A 9,103-nucleotide genomic window follows, 5' to 3' on the forward strand; every position below is an offset into this window, starting at 1 on the left:
TGGACATACCAATACCAGTTACAACAACCTCTTCAGTAATTTTAAGATCCACATACACATCCACTCATTCACCAACAGTCCAATACAGTCACTCATACATGTACTCACTCATCATATGTACTCATACACCTATACATCCTGTTACACAATGCCACTCATGCATAGAGTTACTCACACACATAGTCACTCGTGCTAATAAAGAATCAAACATACATTTACTTGCATATACAGTTATACACACACCACCATACTTACTTCTACGGAAACTTACACATACTTAGTCTTTTAAACAATCACTTATAGAAACACATACTTATTCATACAGGAACTCTTCCAATCTCTCACCCTTGCATATACTCACATATATACACCAATAGTCACATATACTAGTTTTAAACATATGTAGTTACTCATAAAGACACTATTGAGACAGTCATTCACTCACTAACACACCCATACACACACTCATCCACCCATGCAGTCCTGCACACATGCTGTCTTCAACACACACAAACAGTGAGTCACTCATTCATGCACCTATGCACTACGTAACACCCCCACCGAACCATGCAGACACTCAGACTGATACTCAAAAAACCAACTAATAACCTATATAGTCACCCATGTAGCTACTCACCAACCCATGCAGCCACTTATACACAAAGTGAGAGACTGATACAGATATATACATATTTAAACATTACTCACTAAGCCATGTATTCACTAAGATACACTTAATCAGTCAGTTAAACAATCAATTTTTCAAAAACAAATCATCCATTTAGACACTTATATACCCATTTATTCTTCCATCGACCTTGAGATATACATATATAAAACATATTTAATTTTCAGAAAAACACACATTCACTGGATGATGTCATCAGTGATGTCATTTGAGATGTCATCAGTGATGTCATGAGTGATGTCACTGACCATGTCATGAGTGATGTAATATGTGACGTCATCAGCAGTGCATTGCGGGCGCGCGAGTTATAGTTAGCTGAACTAACTATAACGGGGCAATTTCATTGGTTTTTTACGAGTAAAATGTCCAGCTAACTATAACATGTGTGAAACCTATGGTTTTTTCACTGAATTTCTAAGGTTTTTTAAATGCTAATTCCTAACTATAACGTGTGTGAAACCCATGGTTTTTTCAGTGAATATATATATATATATATATATATTATCTACTGGCGGTCGCCAGTAGATAGTTATAGTTAGGATCGTGTTTCCATAGGAAATCTCAAAATTCTATTTTGAATAACTTTGGCGCCGATTGACGAATCTTCGCGAAAATTTCAAAACTAATGGGGCGCTCCGCACAGCTCATACCCTGAAAGTCTCGGGGTGATTCGTCAAGCGGGGGCCGAGAAAAAAGGGGGGTCCCAAAACGCGTTTTCCCCATGCATTTTTCCGTAGGACCTTTAGTCGAAGGTACAGCCCGAACGGCTGAACAGAATTTCTTGAAATTTGGCAAAGAGGTAGTCCTCAGGTCAGGCATGTGCCTTTTGCATATATGGTGTAAATCCGTTCAGTAGTTCCTGAGAAAATAGCATTTAAAAGCATATACATATCTATAAGCGCGCACCGTGCGCGCACCGTGCGAGCACCCTAACGTGCGCGAGCGTAATTCTGATTGGTGGTTACATGTTAGTCAACGTTCAAATCGGTCGAAATCAGGAAGTGTCGGCCGCCATTTTGTTTGTTTTCTGTGCGAGAGTGATAAAGGAAGGTGGCGAACGTGAAAAGGGGGCAGGGTAGAGAGTTCCTGACCCCCTAGCCTTTGTCAGGGGGTCCCTGAAGGACCCCGAAGGCAGAAAATATATATATATATATTTTTTTAAATCGCGGGGGAGTGCGCACCGTGCGCGCACAGTGAAAACCCCCCCCAAAGAAAAAAAAAAGGTTTTTTTTTAAATCGCGGGGGTGCGCGCACCGTGCGAAAAACCAAAAAAAAAGAAACATTTTTTTAATACGTAGTTTATTGTAAAATAAATATATAAAAAAAATAATAATACATAAATAAATTAGCATTTAAAAACCGTACAAATTCACTGAAAAAACCATAGGTTTCACACACGTTATAGTTAGGAATTAGCATTTAAAAAACCTTGCAAATTCACTTAAAAAACCATAGGTTTCACACATGTTATAGTTAGGTGGATATTTCACTCGTAAAAAATCAATGAAATTTCCCCGTTATAGTTAGTTCAGATAACTATAACTCGCGCGACCGCCACTCTATCACAAGGATGATGTCATCAGTGATGTCATGAGTGATGCCACTGACCATGTCATGAGTGATGTAATATGTGACGTCATGAGCAGTGGATTGCGGGCACGCGAGTTATAGTTATCTGAACTAACTATAACGGGGAAATTTCATTGGTTTTTTACGAGTGAAATATCCACCTAACTATAACATGTGTGAAACCTATGGTTTTTTAAGTAATATATATATATATATATATATATATATATATATATATATATATATTCACTGAAAAAACCATAGGTTTCACACACGTTATAGTTAGGAATTAGCATTTAAAAAACCTTGCAAATTCACTTAAAAAACCATAGGTTTCACACATGTAATAGTTAGGTGGATATTTCACTCGTAAAAAACCAATGAAATAAAAATAATAATTTTTTATTTTTTGGGGTTTTCACCGTGCGCGATTTAAAAAAAAACCAAAAAAAAAAACTCTGCCTTCGGGGTCCTTCAGGGACCCCCTGACAAAGGCTAGGGGGTCAGGAACTCTCTACCCTGCCCCCTTTTCACGTTCGCCACCTTCCTTTTTCACTCTCACACTGAAAACAAACAAAATGGCGGCCGACACTTCCTGATTTCGACCGATTCGAACGTTGACTAACATGTAACCACCAATCAGAATTACGCTCGCGCACGTTAGGGTGCGCGCACCCTGCGCGCGTATAGATATTGATATGCTTTTAAATGCTATTTTCTCAGGAAATACTGAACAGATTTACACCAGACCTGCAAAAGGCACTTCCTTGACCTTATGGCTACCTCTCTGCCAAATTTCAAGTAATTCTGTTCAGCCGTTCGGGCTGTAGCTGCGTCTACAGGTCCTATGGAAAAATGCATGGGGAAAACGCGTTTTGGGACCCTCCAAGACTTTCAGGGTAGGAGCTGAACGGAGCGCCCCATTAGTTTTGAAAATTTCGCGAGGATTCGTCAACCGGCGCCAAAGTTATTCAAAATAGAATTTTGAGATTTCCTATGGAAACACGGTCCTAACTATAACTATCTACTGGCGACCGCCAGTAGATAATATATAGATAGATATGTATATATATATACACTCCATGTACTTATGGATCTATATCTTTATTACTTTTGGATCTACATATTTATTACTTTTACTTATTTATTACTTTTCTTCTAATTCAGCATATCTAATGCACAACCTTATATATCACCCTATACCTCTCTCAATATATCCTCTAGCTCAACTCTTTGACTCATCTCAAACCTCTTTCTACTACTCTTTCCAAAGCACTAACCTATTTCTAACCCTATACCTCTATCAATATATCCTCTACCTTCACTTTCCCATTCATCCCAAACCCCATACCACTACTATGATCCCCAAAATAACCCTTTCGAGACTCTTCCCTACTCCACCGCTCCTTGAATCATCTCATACCTCTTTTTACTATTCCGATCCCCCAAAACAAATCTTTCTAAACCCTCCCTCTGACTCCTCCCCTCCACCTCCCTTTTACTCATCCCCTCCACCTCCATTTACTCATCCCAAGCCTCCTCCTACTGCTATGAGGTCCAAAACAAATAAACAAAAAGAAAACAATTCTAAATCCTTCCTTTCTATCCCTCTACTATCCTTATCAATCCAAATAACTGACTAACATATCCACCACTCAAATTACTTTCATATCTTCACTAGTCTAATTCACCACTAATCCTTTATGGGTTCCGGAGCAGAGTGCTACTTGCCGAAAAAGCTCTTTGACGCCTCGTCAGGGGTCATAAGTGCTATATAAATGCAATTGCAATACAATACCCGTGAATTGGTACGAGTAGAAGGAGTATTTTTTAAATTACATTGACCCTATTGACGATGAAGAAATAAAACAGAAAAAAGAGGAAGAAGATTCCTTTACATTCTTTGGGACCAGAGTATATACCAGAATAGGTGAAAAAACAAGACAAGCTTCAGCAGGGGGCGTATTCTTGACTACTTGAATGGTTTAAGTTGACTATTACCCTCCATCAGTTTGTACTGACGTAGATAAATCAGAACCTTTTGATGAATATATTGCACCCCTTCAGAAACTTGCCCTCAATTTTAAGTTTGGGTCATTACACCATTAGATGCCTAGAGATCAAATAATAATGCACGAGAATAATGAGTATGTTCAGGAAATAATATGGGCTCATGGAGATTTACAATTCAGTTAGGTAATTGCAGTAGTACGTAAAGCTGAGATTTCAAACAAATGTGTTAAGGCTGCATTGGTGAATTTACTGGTGGATTTAAAGAGGTTGTAGGAAGGGTGAAACCCAACAAGAATGATCACGGGAAAGCTACATCAGTTCCTGAAGTCCAAAGAAGTACTAGGGATAGATAGTTAGATCAAAAACAAACCTAAGGGATCTAGGGCCAAATGTACTAACATTAGGAATAGCGATTTCCAAACTGCAATTTTCTCCGAATCGCAATTAGGAAATCGCCATTCCTTATGATTGTAAGCTTTAATTTTAAATTAGCATTTCCTTGTGGGTCGCAAATTGACCTACCTCATGAAAATGTACTGAGGTAGGTTGTAATTAGAAAACAATAAGGAATGATAGCCATCACAAGGATGGTGGTCTGCTGACATTAGAAGACCCAAAGCAAAGAATAGGGGGGACTAGGAGCCAATAAAGGTCCAGTACCTAGGCTCCTAAGACAGTAATGAAATAAACAGGGAAGGTACTGGTACTATCAGAAAGGAAAAGAAGACAGAGCAGTGGGGAGAGACAGGGTGGGAATCCCACAGATTATTTCTTGGTGCTCTCACACATCCCTAGGGGTGTGATGCTTCATCATTGGGCGTGCACGTAATAGGGCCGGCGCAGCAATGCCCTATGGGCTTCACGATTGGTCGCTTTAGTGGAGATCTATTTTTATCTTGCCATATGATGAGAGGTATTTGTGTGAGGGTGCCCTAGATGTGTCAGTTAGAGTGATTGTGTATGCACGAGTGAAGGAGTATTAAAACTGTCTAAGAGATACCAGATTAGATTTTAATGTGGAAGCTGTTTTGACAGTATTAAAAAAAAGTAAAATGGGTCAGGGCTACTAAATGGGTTTACTGTCCCCAGGTAGCCTCAAGTCTGTGGCTGGAGTCAGGTTGGGTGTGATCAGGTTGACATATTTCACGGCCTTGAGGCCCAAAAAGGATCCACAGTGCTTCTCCAGGACCTAAGAACAAAAGGCGGAGTATAACCCTACTCCACACCTAAATTGTGATGTGCAATGTAGGTACTCCCCTAGAAGAAAATACCTGGTACAGAAGTTAAAAGCGACCTGAAAAAATGGAGAGAACAAATAGTAAGCAAAAGTAAGGCATGTCAGGTTAAATGCGTCATCAGGATCACTCTTCCAGCATACTGTATCACGGTGTCTCCAATGGTAGACATGCACATGCTGAGGTTGGCGCTATTCAGTCGCCAAACAGTGACAGAAGGGAAAGACATAAAAGTACACACGCAAACATAGCAGGCGGGTGGACATACATGCTACATACAAAATAAAGGCAAATACTGTGCAGGTGCCACACAGTGTATCCTATTAGGACTGGTTGTCTTAGGTGGGAGTGATGGAGCTTACCTTTTGGATCAATCAAAAAAGCCCCATGGGTCAGAAACAGAGGTTAGAGCTCAGCTGCTAACTGTAAAGAAAAAACAATGGTACCCAAAGTCAATCAATATTAAGAAAGGAGAGCCACAAGGCCAGCAAGTAAATAGACCTTGGATTTAGCAAATGAGGCAACCATACTCATGTGGCTGATGTGCATGGAGCGCAAGAGTCCTACCCTCCTATGCTCACCTGGATAGAGACTGAGCAGAGGAGACGGTCTGCTTTTAAAGTGCTGCCGATTGGAGTAATTTTAACCAGGTGCCGTACAGATGGTCATGTAAGGAAGAGATGGTCCGATAGCCAATAAAGTCATGTGAGCAATAGCATACACTATTTGGCGACTGAGTAGCGTCAACAACAGCATGCGCATCTCTACCATTGAAAACACTGTGATTCTGTATGCTGGAAGAAAGAACCTGATGACGCATTTAACCTAATATGCCTTACTTTGACTTACTATTTGTTCTCCCCATTTTATCAGGTTGGATGACCATTTTTAACTACTGTATCAAGTATTTTCTTCTAGGGGAATACCTACATTGCACATCACAATTTAGTTATGGGGTAGGTGTTATACTCCCTCTATTGTTCTTAGATCCTGGAGAAGCACAGTGGATCCCTTTTGGGCCTCAAGGGAGTGAAACATGCCTCCCTGACCACACCCGACCTGACTACATGCACAGACTTGAGGCTGCCAGGGTACATTATACCCCTTTAATAGCCCTGACCCGTTTTATGTTATTTAATCCTGTCAAGAGAGCCACATTAAAATCTAACCTAGTAGCTCTTAGACAGTTTTAATACTCCTTCACTCATGCATACACAATCTCTCCACCACACAAATCTAGGACCCCCTCACACATATACCACTCATTATACGGCAAGATAAAAAAGATCTGTGCTAAATTGGCCCTTTGTGGCGCCCGTAGGGCACTGCAGTGCCGGCCTTGCGAGGAGCACGGCCGATGATGAAGCATGACATCCCTAGGGATGTGTGAGGGCACCAAGGCATAATCCTCGGGATTCCCACCTTGTGTCTTGTCAACTGCTCTGCCTTCTTTTAATTTCTGATAGGAACAGTACCTTCCCTGTTTTTTGCAAGATCAGAAGACCACCATATCTGTGCTTGCTTTTAAATAAAGCAATACTTTGTTTTTAATTCAACCCATTTTCCTTAAAGGAAAAAGAGTTGCATTCAAACAACAAAAAAATAAAAGTGTGACTTTCATTTTCTAAGAGCAGGCAGTGATCTGTTGGACCACTGCCTACTCTTAAAAAGTATTTTTTGTAAATATTCTTAAAGGGTAAGAGGTCCGTTTGTGAACTGATTACCACTTCTTCTACAACAGGAATTTGATTGCAAATCATTAATACATACCATAAAGAATCTCTGTTTGGAAGGCACACCCTTAACACAAATAGAAATTAGTTATGATTTCCTAAACATATTTAACAATCTGGTAACATGCTACCAAATCGCTAAATGGGTTTAGTACATTTGTAGAAGCCATTTAGCGGTCGTAAATCCTGTGATTTAGCGAATTGCAGTCTTTGCTGCCGCTAAATAACTCTGTACATCCTGCCCCTAGTAAGAATAAAGTAGATAGAAGAAAATGCTACAGTTGTGGAAGTCATGAACACCTTGCATTTAGTACACGTTGTCCAATGATTAGTCAAAATTGCACTGCTTGTGGTACAAAATGACACTATTCTTATATTAGGGAGGAAAACTAAGAGTAGGAAAAGAATTAATGTAGTAAATGAGCTAACTTCAGATTCTAATTCCAAGTCAGGTAGTCCAGAGAATGAAGGTGCTAGACGTTTAAAAGAGTGTTGGCTGGGTGTTAGTGATCTTGTTATTCTGGGGAGAGTGAGTATCCTTAATAAAAGTTTTTTATTTTTTATTTCGTCTGGTCAACAGTACAGGTCATACATACCATGCTGCCGTTTGTTACGGGGTATACATCAGGACAAATTTAAACTTTCAGTGTACGGCGACAGTGCACTTTCAGGTCATGCAATCTAGGCTGACAACAGATTTCTCATCTCCGCGTAATGCAGCATTAATACACTCGACGTCTTAAGTCTGCATCACATCATTTGTCAATAAAAATTACATTATTTTACACATTGAATTTAAACAGAAAACTCCACATCTAATCTGGAATGGCAGAAAGAAGTAAAGGTTATAACAGAGCATCTCTTTTTATATATTGCCATCTATTTACATTCATTAATTATTCTCCTGTGTTGTCAAAAGGTATTGTTTCAGCGGTTCCCAGAAATCTTGGGGTCTCGACGAGAGAGGTAATTCCTCCGCATACGTCTCCATGGTTTCTCTGCAATATGACATGTCCGTAAGCCAGTCCTTGGATCTAGGCGGCCGTTTACTGCCCCATCTAATGGCTACCCGTTGTTTCGCTAGCAGTAGCGCTACCGCTAACAACTTTCGCCTCCTCATCAGTGTCAATTTATATATCCCCAATAAACATACAAGTGGCGTGTTCGGCACTTGCTCAGCTAGCATTGCGGTTATCGCCCCCACAATTTCCTGCCAGTAATCGTGTATTTTGGGACATGCCCACGCCAAATGTAGAAAGTCAGCATTCATGGCATTGCACCTTTGGCATCTGTCATTTGGTCTTAGGCCATATCTGTGGAGCTGGGTCGGTGTGTAATAAAATTGATGAAGAAATTTAAAGTGTATTATCCGTAGATTACAGTTCGATGTCAATAATTGTAATTGTGTGCAGCTATATTCCCAGTCCCGCTCCTCTATCTTGTCTTTTAACAGCATTTCCCATTTAGCTAGAGATCTAGTGTTCGCCTCGCTTTGTTCTGATTGTGACGTATTGTATAGGCGAGTGACTAAGTTCTGCCGATTTGGCGCTACAAGTAGGGCCTGTAATGCCTTTAGTGTTGGTGGCTCTCCTGGGTAAGTATTAAAGAGCTCTTTAGCCGCTGCTTGCAGCAGCATATGTATAAATACCTTCATTGGTGTGTTGTGCGTGCTTAGTGACGGGTCATTTCTTTGTATAAATCTACCGTTTGGGAAAACGTCCTTCATAGTGCAGAATTTCATTTCTTCTAGCAGTAGCAACATCTTCTTCTCCTGTGTTACTGATAATTTTGGATGGTTGGCAATCGGGAGCGCCGGTGCATAGACAGGCAGCTTATTTGCCCTATGTGACAGGGCGTCCCATGCG

The sequence above is a fragment of the Triturus cristatus genome, chromosome 8 (assembly GCF_964204655.1).
Source record: "Triturus cristatus chromosome 8, aTriCri1.1, whole genome shotgun sequence".
Lineage (NCBI taxonomy): Eukaryota > Metazoa > Chordata > Amphibia > Caudata > Salamandridae > Triturus > Triturus cristatus.